General features: G+C 39.9%; 1 long non-coding RNA gene across 5 annotated transcripts; it reads right to left on the reverse strand.

Moving 5' to 3' along the window:
* Positions 1-8,921: 8,921 nt before the first annotated feature.
* Positions 8,922-11,911, reverse strand: LOC127758241 (uncharacterized). 5 transcript variants are annotated; one of them, XR_008013673.1, is made up of 7 exons: positions 11,645-11,910; positions 11,205-11,280; positions 10,529-10,715; positions 10,207-10,284; positions 9,578-9,683; positions 9,352-9,435; positions 8,922-9,215 (listed from the first exon to the last, which is right to left on the reverse strand). It is a non-coding gene; the product is annotated as an uncharacterized LOC127758241 (long non-coding RNA). The 5 variants fall into 5 exon arrangements; XR_008013671.1 differs by having other exon boundaries at positions 9,352-9,683; positions 11,645-11,911; XR_008013672.1 differs by having other exon boundaries at positions 8,922-9,435.
* Between the last annotated feature and the right edge of the window lie 3,952 nt (positions 11,912-15,863).

Here is a 15,863-nt window from a genome sequence, read left to right on the forward strand (position 1 = left end):
AGTCGCCGGGGGACTCGCTGAATTTCAGCGTACTCAACTTCCGGTGTTCACTCGCTCCGATGATCCACTTGATGCTGATGATTGGCTCGAAGCCATCAAGCGGAAGCTCACTCTCATTCGCTGCCCCGACACCGAGAAGACGCAGACGGTGATTGGTGGGAGTACTTTCTCGCCATGCAACCCGCTGGCCGTGTCGTCACTTGGGCTCAATTTCGGGATGCTTTTCGTGCTGCCTGTGTGCCGATGGGTATTATGGACCTCAAACAACGTGAGTTCCTATCTCTCACTCAAGGTGTAACATCCTAAAAAACCCTAATAACAAAAATCACTAAAATTTCGAACTTTTAAAAACTTTTGCGGCATGCTGGCGTTATTCGTTTTCTCTGTTGCAAAATATATTGCTTAAATTAAACAATATAAGACAAGTATGTTGATATGGAAAGTCAAATAATAAAACCTAGAATATGGGGAAACTAAGAAAAACATGATGCAACTAGAATAATAGTTATTGACATAGGGTGCAATAAATCAAATATGAGGTTATGGGAAAACAAAGGTTAGAATCTATAATGTCGGGAATAAAAGAAATCTAGGTTAAGTATAATAATATTAATTCTTAATTTTTGGATTCAATAAATCATGAAATTAGAAGTATTTGATGTGGGTAAATATATAAAGGAAATATTGGATGAGAGCTAAACAAAAATTTCATACAAATTATCATTAGCAAGCCCTAATTGAGATTTTTCTCGGTTTATCACTTTTCATTATGCGCCAGGTGATCGATCCGGGTCTAACCCGACTGAACACCCGACGCCGCCCTCTCCAACCACTGCCGTGCCGCGCGCTTGCCTATCCGGCTCGTGCGCCGCACCGCGTCGCGCCATGCCGCGTGGGCCCACCACCGACCGAGCCACCAAAAACCCGCGCCAAAGCTGCGCCGCCATGAGCGCCCGCGTCATACCGAGGGTTAACGGCTGCCACGACACCCCGTGTCACCCAAGGGCATAGCCCTGCGCCTCCCTACCGTGGCCGTTATCCCTGTCCGTCGCCGTCGCGTCGCCATCCTGTCGCCTACAACTGAGACCGCTGGGTATTAGGGTGACCCTTCCCCAGCTAATGATGCCCTCCCCTACGACCCTACCCCCTACACTATCATGCCGCGCCAGTGCATTGTACCGAAACCTGGGAGAGATCGAAACAATGCCGTGTCATCGATTATCCTTATCCTTTGAGGAATCACCCTGCCTCTCGCTGTTATAAGCTCACCCCTAGCTCGTCCTCATCCAAAATCAACCCCTCATCTGCTTCTCTCTTCCCCAAAGCTCTTGCTCCATCTCAGAGGAAAGAAAACGCGTCGCCGTCGGGTGTCGAACACCTGGTGGGCGGGGGCTGCGCTGCCGCCGCAGGGCCTCTCAGCCGGTGTGGGTGGCAGGGTGTGGAGAGGAGGTGCCCGCGTTGCCATTGCTGCTGTTGGAGGGAGCCGAGAACCGCTACACGAGGAAGGTCGAGCGTCGAACACCTGCGACCGTCGCCGACCGCCGTCTGCCCCTGTTTCGGCCGCACCGCGCCGTGCGCCGTCGAACTTCGCCGTTCCGCCACTCCGTGGTAAGCCCTCACGCCTGTAGTACAGCCTGGACATCTAGAAGCCAGCGGCCCCCTCGATTTGGGGTGTGCGCCGCCGTAGCCGTGCCGACTCTAACCGCCACCGCGCCATGGCCGAGCTCACCGTGGAGGGACCTCATTCCAATGCAACCTAGGCTAGGTTTTTGCTTCTATATACTCCATGTGGACCCTAGATGGTTAAATCATCGTTGGTTGCGCTCATATTGGTCCTCATTGTGCCGCCGCCGATTTTGGGATCTCGGCGCCGTCGCGCCGCGCGCCGGGCAATCGCCGCGCTTCGCCGCCGGCTGCGGCGGGTATCCGGTGATGCGCCGCCGCTCGCCCCACCGTGCGCCAAGTCGTTCCTGCTCGGGCCGTCACGCTGCATGGACGCCGCTCCTCTGCTCCGTCGCGAGCACAAGGAAGAAGACGACGGGAGAGAGATATAGAACGAGAGAGGGAAGATTATGACTTGTGGACCCCACTTTATTAGTGCACAGTAATTCCCAAACTAATGGTATTCTTATGAACCTATGACAAGTAGGCCCGGAGGCTTAGAAATCTAATTAAATAAGGTTTTAAGTGAATGTCTCAATGACATGCGGGTCCCACCGGTGATTAAAGGGCCAGCTTGACCTCTGTCAACAAGGGGTCGGACCCACCTGTCAGTGGCACATTGCATTTTCTTTAGGGAAATAAAACCAAGGAAAGGAAATAGGAGAATGGCCCGCATGTCAGCCACCGTGGTTTATTGAATTGAGTTAGAATAATAATAAATGAATTAGGAACAGTGACTTTTCACAATTTTTCAAATTAATTCAAACTTGAATCTTTAAACCCTCATAACTCACTCATTTTAACTCGGATTTGAATGAAACTTTAACCTAAATTCATCTAAAATCAAGATCTATCCGATGGTACCATTTTCTCAAATTACTTTGTACTGTGTGAATTTTTGTGAATTTATTTGAATTCTAATTGAATTCAAATCCGATCTTTCGCACGTAATGTCGGCTCCCAAAACTAAAGATTCGGAAACCGATGTGTTTAACTATATCAAGCCCTGGATCAGTAGATTGATACAACTTCAACAATCTGGATCTTCATTGCGTACATTTGAACAAGGTTCCAAAAAGGAGTTGTTATTACATAAAATAATAGGAGAATTTACAAGATTGTGGCTAACTATTACAGCAGAAGCTATAGAATGACTCAACTCTAATGTTTTGCTATAGACTTAAACCATCTAACTAGTCTAGATCTGAGAACTTGGTTGAAATAAGACTAACTTATATGATTGAACTCCTGGCCTCGGCAAGAACTTCAATTTAACTCTGAAAAAAGGGGGGTTGAAGCAAGGGTGAGTACAACGTACTCAGTAAGCTATTATATTCAATAATGAATGTATGAAAAGGTAATATTTGAGTAGGATTATGATTACTTGCAGAAGGCAAAGAATATAGAAATAGAAAGCCTGATGTTTTAAATGCAGCAGCATTTAGTAAAATCTTGAATTAGGTTTCTAACCAAAGTACCATATGAGTCCCGATACTCAATTCCGTGAGGACGGCTATTCGAATAGATTCATGTTTATTTTACTGCAGTAAATGTACGCTTTACCCGCAATCCATGACATGCCAATATTCATTAGCTTAGTCATGGCAAAGCTTTTCGGTTACTAACATCAGTGGCACATGTTCCATGAACTCTCATCCTCATGCGCTCTGAACGTTACGTTATCAGCAGCGAGAGGAGTTCTGGCGTTCCCGAGGTTTTTAGAGAGAGAACTGGTTGAGAGACCCCCGTCATCCCAACCAGGTTTTCACAATACACACACTTGAGCTCAACAAATCATTTACCTGTGCCTCGGTAAATGTTATATTTGCCCTTCGCGGCATATGCCCTTCGCAGCATAAGTTTGCCTCCTGTGCGAGGACTTAAATAAGAACCACTGTACAGAGGTACCACCTTTGCTAGATAACCTACTTTGCAAGGTCTATCCCCATTCTAGAATTGCGTTCGTACTCGTTCGTTTGACATAAGTACTTGGTAATAACTATATCGACTAAGACAGTACTAGCCACCCGGAAATCAACCAATTCCTACGTACTATCCCAATCACTACAAGAAATATGACCATCTGTGACGAATTTCTCGTGACATTGGAGCTATTCGTCATTAGCACATTCCATTTTATGACGATTAGTATGAGATGGGGTGGCTTAGTGACGAAAAAAAGGTGTTCGTCGTTAATACCAACTAGAAATCGTCATAAAGTATTTCAATGGGACATTGTGAAGAATATTAGTTTGTCATAAGGGGCAAAAAGAAAAAACGTCACAGATTTATATAATGCATTTCTAAAAGAATATATTAAAAGTTGAAGCAATTTAATCAAGTGAATTAATAAGGAAACTAAAATTTTCCTTTAAAAATCATGGCTGGAAATAACTTTTTAATATTCTACATGATCTAAATTATTCTCTGAAATATTCTGTGAATTTTTGAAACTCAATAACTAATTTTAATACCACAAAGTTCATTTAACCTATTAAAATAAATAGAAAATAAATTAAAATCCCTATCTATGTCTTGGGCCTATTTCGGCCCAAGTGTTACTCCCTCCCTCCATTGGCCCGAAGCCACTCTCTCCCTCATTGGGCCGGCTTCCCCTTCCCCTCCTCCCTCTTCGGGCCGCCGGCCCAGCCCTTTTGCTCCTCCCTTACCGAGAAGTCTATTTTGCCTCCCTCCTCTCAATTAAAATATTTGTTTTGGATAGTAAATAATTTCAAATGAAAAAAATGTCAACAACAAAGTTGTATAAATTATCAGGATCTACAACTTTTATTTTTGTCATTTTGCTATATGACTTTGTTTTTCAATAATTTGAATTTGAATTTCAAATTATGACAACTTCAAACAACATTTTCAAATAGTAAATGATTTCAACTGAAAAAACCATCAACAACATATTTGTATAACTCATCAATATCTACAACTTTTGTTTTGGTCATTTTGCTATATGACTTTTTTTCAATAATTTGAATCTGAATTTGAAATTATGACAGCTTCAAACAACATTTTCAAATACCAAATGATTTCAACTGAAAAAGTCATCAACAATAAATTTGTACAACTCATCAATATCTATAATTTTTATTTTGGTCATTTCTTCATCCGACAAAGTAATAATAACATTGTTCATAAAATTTACATATCTCTCTTATAGTTTATAAACTATGTAAGGGATATGTACATTTTGTAAACAATGTTATAAATCACTTTGTCGGATGAAGAAATAACCCAAATAAAAGTTATAGATCTTGATGAGTTATACCACTTTCTTATTGATGACTTTTTCGGTTGAAATCATCTAGTACTTCTAAAATGTTGTTTTAAGTTGTCATGATTTGAAATTCAATTTCATACTGTTCAAACAAAGTCATATAAAAAATGACCAAAACAAAAGTTGTAGATCTTGATAAGTTATACAACTTTCCTATTTGAAATCATTTAGTATTTGAAAATGTTGTTTGTAGTTGTCATAATTTGAAATTCAAATTTTACATAGGTCAATCAATCTCAGATGGAGAAATAACTAAAATAAAATTGGTAGATCTCAATAAGTTATACAACTTTGTTTTTGACAACTTTTTCACATAAGTTCATTTACTATGATTTTTCGTGTGTTACTTTACAATAGTACAAAAAAATAAAAAGAAAAAAATGGTTAAACATAAATAGAATGAAACAAGGCCTGTTATGGGCCAAATGGCCCAACTGTTTCCGACAGATGGGAATTTTCATAATGTTGTGATAAATAATTTGCTACCTGCCACATGTCTTATAGTTCTTAACAAATATATATATTACTGAAGATAAATTATTCAAGTAGACAAATGGTACATGCTATTTTGGTATTTTGGAAAGGCCATGCATATCCCTGCTACTTATTCTAACTGGTTAAGCAGATGCAAGTGACACTTTCTAGTCATCAACAAATGATTGAGTTCTTATATCATAACCAATTGTTATAGATTGGGAACTAATTTTTGATAAGTTTAATTTCTTCCTTTTTACAGGGCAAGACCTGGCCTTGTTTCTGCTTATGATTTTTCACACCAGATCAGGGGATTTGTTAGGAATTTACCTACATATATTCAGTGCATGTGTTGCAAACTAGTTATTGTCAGACTGTGTTATGCAAACTAGTTAACATTCTGAATTTAGGGGCTATGTTTTGTTGCAATTTCAGTAACTAGATAATTCAGTTAACTCATCTGAATTCAGAGCTCTTGGACTCCTGTGCTTGCTTAGGTCGTTTCTTGTTTCCTGTGCTTGCCAGATCTGGTGGTCAGCTTAGGAGCAGTTTGGTCAAAACCTACTGTGAACTTCTCGATGAAGCGCAGGCGCAGGTATATCGTCCGCGTATTTGCAAGAGATTGAGCTTCTGTGAATAGTGCTAATAAAAACTAGTTCTAAAGTTCTAATTTACCCTTTACTCATAAGTTCTACTTATCAAAGATATAATTCTGGAAGATTCACTTGATACAAAGATACAGATAGAATCTGTTTTCAGCTCATAAGTTATCTTGTTTTAGAATCCAAAATCCGTCCTAGTAATGTCCAAGTTAGAAGGATTTTCCATAATTGACATGGAGACCAAAAGATCAGAGTGTACATTTGACTTCTGTTAGCTGCACTTAGAAGTTAGAACATTGCTGCATTTTTCTGTGGTGTTTAAAAAACAGCAATTTAAGCATCGAAACAGTGGTTTATATCATCTTTTAGTCCTACAAAATGCTTTGACTAGGAGACTGTATGTCTTCACATCATTAACCTTTCATTGTTGTTCTGACTACTTTAGTTAACTATTTTTTGAAAAAGAATTGTTCACTTGCGGTTAGTCAAATCCTGTACATTAGGTTCTTTATTCCTTTCTTGCAAGCAGGCAAGCAGCTATTTACCATGCAAGATTCCTTAGTATGTTTGCTGCAACTCCCATACTTGCTTTCTATGTGGCTTATTTATGATCAATCAAACACCATTCATAATCTGGAAGAGATTAACAAAAACAGATTGCATTGTGATTGATTTCCTGAGCACTATGTCTTACAAAACTGCTTTTATATGCTCAGGTTATGTGCTATCACCGAGGCCTGATGCATGCTTCAAGGTTGTATCTCCTAGCGATGGAGGATGTGACTGAATTTTCCTTGCCATAAATGTGGCCTTTTTAATTACATTTTCTACAGCTTTGCTACCACGATTAATATTACATATGAAACTGGGATTGTATTTGAAATGTGTCTGGATTTGACTGTTACCTGGTTGTAAGATTTGTGTTGTATGGGATGTTTATCGGGTTGTGCTATATGGGTTGTTATTGTATTTGATTGTTGGGCCTATATGGGCTTAGCCCACTTGTTATTTGATATTAATATAAATGAATATAATATGATGGGCTGAAAATGGTGTGGTACAATGTTTGGGCCTATATGGGCTTTTGCAATGGACTTGGCCCATTTATTATTTGGTATTAAAGCAAATGGATACAATAGAATTGGGTTGAAAATATGCTACATCATAGATGGGCCAGGCTAAAATTTAGTCGGGCTTGCCATTGGGCTAAGCCCATAAACAGGGTGCTCAATACATGGATTTTAATGGGCCATCAGATATTTTATGACGTTTTTTAGGCTAGATAATGACGAATATGAGCGTTACAAAGTTACGACGCCAAAAGGATCGTCACTAGATTAATGACGAAAAAATAAGGTTTCGTCATAGAATGCCATTAGAGACGCATGATAGGTGACGAACGAATTTTTGTCACGCGAGCGTCACAGATTACGAAACGTGACGAAAAATTCAATGTTTATGACGTAAATGAAGCGTCATCTATCATAAGATCTCTTGTAGTGAATCTAAGTTCATTATATTTTTATGCAAACTAACTAGGCAGGGCTAAGCAAAGCTAGCATATCTGGTTTGCAATATTCAGGTTATGCATTCAAAATCATGTATGACTAGTGCATAGAATATCAGAGATATAGAATATAGGGCATTTATGCTCAAAAGGGAGGAATAATAACTTGCCTTGCTCCAACGCGAATAAATCCAAGGTAGGCAACCTGATTATCCGATCCTTGAAATACCACAGGTTGCCATCCAAAATAAAATAAACTCTACTGAAGAAGAGGAAGAGCGAAATTCAATAAAAGCCATAAAATAACAAGAAAACGATAAACGGCTAAGAGGGCTAGGGTTTAGGGTATAAGCTATCTCCTTTATAGGGATTATTGGGTTAATATTTTATGTGGAGGTTCTAGAGGGTTGGAGGTTGAGGTGGAGAGGGGATCAAGCAACTCATGTCGTTTATATTTTATGTGTGGGTTTTGGTTGCTTGGAGAGTAAGAGATATATAACTGGTTAAGTGAGTATGTGGCTAGTATTGGCTGGTGGTAGGTTTGGGTAGTATAACACCTAGGGTTTGGTTATATTTAAGCCGATTATGGAGTAGGGCAACATATCGGCTAGGTTCTATATTTTATGTATAGGTTCTAGAAGAGTAGATAGCTAATAGTATGGTGGATAGGTGGGTATGGAATTTGGATGGTATTGGAATTTAATTAAGAAGGCATCGACTAGGGTTTGGTTGTTTGCTAGTCGTTGCTAGAGTTGGGCAGCATGGCGACTAGACTTAGCATCTTCTCTAGCCGATGTTAACAGGCAGTATAACGGCTAGAGGGATAGGAGGTTTGTGTGGGTTTAGTGGGGCGGAAGTGTTACTCCGACAACCGTGAGTGGCGGCGGAGCGGCTAGGATCACACAGAGCCCGAGAGCTAACTGTGCGGCGTGACTACAAGAGATCTTATGATAGGTGACGCTTCATTTACATCACAAACATTGAATTTTTCATCACGTTTCGTAATCTGTGACGCTCGCGTGACGAAAATTCATTCGTCGCCTATCATGCGTCTCTAATGGCGTTCTATGACGAAATCTTTTTTTTTTTTTTGTCATTAATCTAGTGACGATCCTTTTGCCGTCGTAAGTCTATGACGCCCATTTTCGTCACCATCAAACCCAAAAACCGTCATAAGATGCCATATGGCCTGTTAAGGCCCATGTAGTGAGCAACATGTTTACGGGCTTAGCCCAATGGCAAACCCAACTAGATTTTAGTCTGGCCCATCTATAATGTAACATATTTTCAGCCCAATTCTATTATATTCATTTGCTTTAATATCAAATAATAAATGGCCCAAGTCCATTGCAAAAGCCCATATAGGCCCAAACATTATACCACACCATTTTCAGCCCGTCATACTATATTCATTTATATTAGTATCAAATAACAAGTGGGCTAAGCCCATATAGGCCCAACAATCAAACACAATAACAACCCATATAGCACAAAGGTTACAGCCCAATTAGCATCCAACACAACACGACAAATATCCAATACAACACAAAATTTACTACCCAGTTAACAATCAAATCAAGCCACATTCCAAATTCAGCCAAATTCATCTACTGGTGAGAGGACAAGGTCGTTGCCCCTTCTTCTCAATTACATCTTGCATATCTTTTGCCAAGAAACAGACCTGCATAGATGATCACATAAGCTCATTAATTATCAACGGTTAGGTAGCCAGCTATTTCTTAAAAATAAATAGTTCAGCAAGGTTGCCATATTCTCTGACTTAAGTTCACAAAAATTAGAAGTTCAGTTATCTATACCCAAGGACAGGTCGATGTCACGAGTTACTGAGATAAGACTATATAAAATGGAAACTGTCTTGCTTGCTACCTATAGCATACCTTCTGTAAGTAAGATGATAACCAACAAATCAGTAACAAGTGCTAAGGCACCAAAAATTCAATGTAAGAGAAATTTGGGCCACACAAAAAGATCCCTTATGGTTCAGTACAGTATTGCTATGGATAGACAATATAGAATAGTGACCTTTCAGCTTGTAAAGTGGGAGAGGGAGACTAAGTATTTGCAGGCCTTTTTGCTCCTATAGACAATCACTTTGTACATGGAGGCCTGATATCCATGGCCCTGCAGCCTGCAGGCCAAAAACATACTTGTAGCATACTGACAGACATGCATCCATGAGTAAATCAGGATCAAGATTCTCAAATATAATGGTCTTTGAAGAATATGATCATTTGTAGAAGCAAAACTACTTACAATTTTATTTAAGCCTATATACTGCACCTATTGAATTGCATAGGACATTTTTCTAATTAAGTAGCTCATGCAAGCTTTCATTGCCATGTTTTATGTCAGATTCTTTATGCTGCGATGAACTGAACTAGTGAAGTATACTCACTTGCAGGCTAAGAGAAATCAAATTATGCATATCAATCAGGAGAGAAATCAAGCTTTCACGCTGTTATGCATGCATAAAGTTATTTTTTTAGATAATGCATCAAGTTAGTGGCACAAGGTCAGATTAAATTTGTGAATTGCAGGAACATATCGTTCTCATAAACTGCTTAAAATTATTAGATAACTAGAATATCAACCATGGTCGCTCTAGTATGAAAAGAAAAAGGCATGCTTTCAGAAGTACACTGCTAGCAGACCTGCTGATCTTGCTGCATAGCATTCTTCATTGTTTTTCTCCCCCGCATGTCCTATGTTGGTGTGGAGAAATTCAAGATCTGCAAGAATTTTGCACAAGAGTAGATAAGCGAAGCGCTGTTTGTGTAGCTGGAGAAATGAATTGGATAAATATAAATGTTTCTGTATTTTTCTTCTATGAGAAGTGCAAAACCAAATTGGACACAAGAAGAGAAGACGAACAAAAATCAGAATTTCTCCTGAAAAATGGAGGAGGAAGAGGAGATGCTAGGGATGGAAACAATTAATCAGGCGGAAGAAGGAAAAGGAACAGCAGTATCTTACCCTCTCCAAATCAAGCTCCCCAACTTATTCAGAAAACTCCAATGAAATCAGCCAGCCCTCCACCGCCTTCGATGGATCTAATAAAGTATGACAATTTAGGGAAGTTTCATGAAGCTCAGATGCAGTTCATCCTCTCATCCTCTTTTAACTTCTTGTATTGGATCCATCGAAGTGCCATTCTCATGACCTGCAAGATTGCAGTTAGTTGTTAGTTATAAGTACTGTGCCCTTTGCTTTTGCACAAATGAAATATATTATACGATAACAGGGTGGGAATGGTGTACTGATTTCAAAGAGACTGCTTCGGTTGTTTGTTTTTACCTATGCAATTTCAGCCTTAAAACCATTCTCTACTTCCACAAAGGTAGTGCAGCTGGTATTCTCTACTTCCACAAACGTTATGCACAAGCAAGTGTGGTTTGTTGATATATATGATTAAAAGTGTGGTTTTGTGAACATTTTGATTACATCACTGTAGGTTTAAAGGTAATCAAGCCCAATATATCATTAACCAACAATTCCCAATTACTCAACAAGGCAGCTGAAACTGTGAAATACAACCATAAAAAAAATATAGAAACATTGTGATAGTCTCATGATAGCTTAACTTATTCAGAATTCAATCACTCTAATGTACTCTGGAATCCAAGAATATGCAACTGGCCGAGAGGCTCACCACGCATAATGATGCTCCGGTAAGCAGATGCATTCGCCGCAGACCCCTTGTGCACGAAGCAATAAACCCTTGTCTCCTGCAAAGCAAACAAATACAGCCATAAGCATGAAATTCAGCTGGCACACTCATGATTCGGACCAAGAACTCCACAAATCTCTAAACACCAGCAGACTACCAAGCATATCGCGCTCATGTATACAGCACAGGAGGAGCAAATAGCTCACGAGGTGCTCGGCTGAATGCTCGCACATCAAACGCCCGTTCCCCAACAACTATGAACAAATCGAAGAAACCATACAACCCCAGGGGCCAAAATCCCCACAAACCCCCACGCGAACCACCACCCGCCAGATCCGGTGCCACGTCGTCCCGAAGCCTCCTCCGCCTCCGCGCTGAAACCGAACACCAAAGCCAAGGGATGAGATGAGGGGTGCGGTTACCTTGTGGCATTTGCAGACGACCATCACCGGCGGCGACGACGACGACAGCACCGCGCCCGTTCTCCGACGCGGTGGACGCCTCCATCGAGCCTATCTCGTCATCGGAGTTGGATCAGAGGCGAGGAGGAGGAGGACGAAGGGGACGGTGGTGGCGACAGAGTGGATGGTGACGGCGAGGAAGGGGACGATGGCGGCGGCGGAGTGGACGGCGGCTGCGTCGCATGGACGGTGGCGGCGGCGGCACAGTGGATGGAGTTTGGGCTAGGGTTTGGAGAAGAGGGTATATGGATAAGAAGCAATCCTATGCCAATTTACAAAGCTATCCCTGGTGTGTTCACAGTAGTTAGTATGAGATTGTATGGACAAAATGGACATTGCACCTTTAATTTATGAGAACATTAAATTTAATTTTAGGCTAATTTATGTGTTTCAAATGAAAAAATCATAACCAACGAAATTGTAGGACTCGTCGAGATCTACAACTATTCTATTGGTCCTTTTTACAAATAAGTTCATTTGAACAATTTAAATTTTGAATTTTCAAAATTTGATAACTTCGAAAAACATTTGGGTTAATAAATGATTTCAAATGGAAAACTCACCAAAACCAAAGTTGTAGAAATCATCGAGATACAAAATTTTTATTTTGGTTCTTTCTCCATATGACTCTATTTGAATAATTTGAAATTTGAAATTCAAAGTTTAAGAACTTGAAATAGAATTTTTTATTAGTGAACAACTTCAACTGAAAAAGTCATCAACAACAAAGTTGTATAATCCATCTAGATACACAATTCTTATTTTGGTCATTTGTTCATCCGATAAAGTGATTTTAACATTGTTCACAAATTTTACATATCTCCCATATGATTTCATAAATTATAAGATAGATGTGTAAATTTTGTGAAGAATGTTACTATCACTTTGTCGAATGAAAAAATGACCAAAATAAAATCTATAGATATTGATGAGTTATACAATTTTGTTGTTGATGACTTTTTCATTTGAAATCATTTCGTATTTGAAAATGTTGTTTGAAGTTGTTATAGTTTGAAATTCAAATTCAAATTATTGAAACAAAGTCATATAGCAAAATGATCAAAACAAAAGTTGTAAATCTTGATAAGTTATACAACTTTGTTGTTGATGACTTTTTCAGTTGAAATCATTTATTATTTGAAAATGTTGTTTGAAGTTGTTTTAATTTGAAATTCAAATTTTATATAGGACAATCAAACTCAGATGGAGAAACAACCAAAATAAAATTGGTAGATCTCAATAAGTTATGCAACTTTGTTTTTGATATTTTTTTCATATAAGTTCATTTAGTATGATAAAATTCGATTCGAAGTTTTAATATTTTGAAATTAATTGAGAGGAGGGAGCCAAAATGGACTTCTCGGTGAGGGAGGAGGGGAAGGGGCAGCTTGGCGGCTGGGCCAGCTGGTTGAGTGGTGCGGCCCATGGAGGAGTAGAGGAGGCCTGCACAGCTCGGGCTGAGGTGGGCCGAGGGAGAAAGGAGGTAGAGGGAAGGGAATGGGAGAAAGGCCGAGCGGGCTGATGGGGAGTTGAATCAGACGTTCGTACGGATTTGGCCCAAATGATAAAAGGAGGATTGTTTTTAGTTTTTCTTTTTAATAAACTATGTTAATTGTTTTTGTTGCTTAATAAATATTTTGGTTCTCTGAAAAATTAAGTAAAGATCCAGGACATATTTTAGACCGAGGAGAATTTATGAAAAATACTTTGGGCCACATTCAATTTTTTTCTTACATGTATTTTAGTGTTTGCCATTTTATTTTAGGATTTTAGTTAATTATATTATTCCTTTTGGAGAATGATTTTTAATTTGGGTGAATTTATCAAGACGTGACAATTATTTTAGGGCGTTACAAAGGGCAATTCAAGCATTCATCATTTTAAAAAGAAAAAAACTTATGATAAGCCAACATTGTTATGAACTTGTGACGTTTGTTGGTTGGTCTCTTATGACAAAATAATATTCGTCACAATACACCATTAGACTAGTTTATGACGATCTGTATTTGATCTTAGAGACGACCACCCCATTTTTGTCACTAATCAGCACCACCCCCTATCAAACGTCATAAAACGAAATGGCATAGTGACGAATAGCACCGTCGTCATGAGGAATTCGTCACAGAAGATCACATTTCTTGTAGTGAGGTCAAGGTAACAGTGAAGCTCCGACCACTATACACATCGAGGCGTGGGGTGCCAGGAGCAGCACTTCGACTTTAGGATTGGTTTTGTCGGGCTTTACAACCAACGGTCCGACGTCGGGGCCAATAGACCACACGAACGTCCCCATGGAAGGCGTAGAGTTCCAACCGGCGGCTTTTTAGTGGCTAAAGGGTATTTTGGGTTAAAAAGAAATATTTGAAAAGGCAAATATAAATTCAAATAATATTTGAATAAATTCAAATAAAATATTAAAATAGAAAATTTGGTGTTAAAAGGTAGGGTTGAATTTAAATGAATTTAGGTCTAAGTTTGAATTAAATCTAGAAAAGATGAGCTTCTAAAGATTGGAATTTGAATTAAATCTAGAAAAGACGAAATAGTACTGTAGGGGCCCACCTGTCAGTACCTCTTTATCTTTATCTTTTTCTTTTCTCCTTCTTCTTCCTCTCGTCTTCTTCTTCCATCTCTTCTTACCGTGAACAGCAGAGAGAGAGAGAAGGGGCGCTGGGGCTCCAGTGGCCGGGGATCAGCGACGTCGGCGGCAACGTGTGTTCCCGGACGACGCGCATCTGGGGAGGGTGGTGGCCGGCAGAGGGAGATGAGGAGTTGGCCGGAACGGCGGCGGCAAGAGCTTGCTCCGGTCGATAAAAGAAATGGCTATAGAGGCTTATAGGATGGCTAAGAGAGAGGGGAAACTAGAAAAATGGGTTCACCTCGTCGAGGCAAGCCCGGTGGCGCGAGGGTTTGGTCTGTAATGCACCGGTGAGGGAGATCGAGTGGTGGCGGCAATGGTCGGACATGGCCAGGAGAGAGAGAGAAGAAGAACTTGAGCTTGAGGGTATGGAGGAAAAAGGGGGGTTCGTCGGCTATTTATAGGCGACGAGAGGCGGTGGATGAAGGCGGTTTCAGAGATGGGCGGCGACTTGACCACGGCAATGGCTGCACAGAGAAAGAGGAGATGACGCCTGTTCTGTTTTTCGATTGGTCGACAACGGCGGCGTCCACACGTGGTGGCCGTGGTGTGGTTGGACGGCGGTGGTAGAGGCGGTCGTCGATTTGGTCACGGCGACGGTAACTTGGATGAGGAGAAGACGGCGCCGGTCTGCTTCCTTAGCGGCGAGGAGGAGGAGGGAGGCGGCTGGATTGTGGGCCGAATTGGGCCGTGGGAGTGAGAGGAAGAGAAGGGAAATTCGGCCCACTTTAAAGAGAAAGAAAATCTAATTTTCATATAGGTTTGAATAATTGATTCAAAGGAAATTTGGATGGCTAAGTTTTACAAGGGATTCGAATTCGGAGAATATTTGAATAAGAAGGTTTGAAAGGAAATTATATCCAAATATAATTCCCAGAAGAGATATTTTCTGGTTTATTTGAGTGCAATACTTTGGAGTGGGAGTTTGTTTGATGCACTCAAATAGGAATCATAAATATATGGCTCCGTGTTTCTGGAAATGTGGTAGGAGAAATAAAGAGAGGGAATAAATAGGATTTTATCCTCTCAAATGGGTGGTATGGGTTTAAAGAAATATTTTGTGGCTAATAGGAGATTTGCATGAGGAAGATAAAATCTATTTTCTTAGCACGAGAGCAATTATTCACAATATTTGTAATAATAATATTTCTTGTGCTGAAGAGGGAATCAAGCCACAGGGATTAAATTGGTGGCTAGATCAAAAGGAGGAACTTGAATATTTGGATCGAGAATCAAAGGATAGGTTTAAGATCAAAGGATGGGCTAACAATTAATTCCAAGAAAATTGGAATTACTTTGGTTTAGGTTCAAAGGTAGTGTTGGAGGATTTCTTGGACCACAATTCATAAAAGTAAAAAGGATTTTTAAACTAAATTTGAATAAAGGAAATTTTGGTCAAAAGAAGGTTTAAGATGCAAAATCAAATCAAAGAGAATACCTCGATTTAACAAAATCAATTTTTAGAACAAAACCACGAAAGATTTTAAATACCAAGGAGGGATTTTATGCATGTTAGTTTTAGGTGGTCCCTCTAATTATAAT

This window comes from Oryza glaberrima, chromosome 12 (assembly GCF_000147395.1).
Source record: "Oryza glaberrima chromosome 12, OglaRS2, whole genome shotgun sequence".
NCBI lineage: Eukaryota > Viridiplantae > Streptophyta > Magnoliopsida > Poales > Poaceae > Oryza > Oryza glaberrima.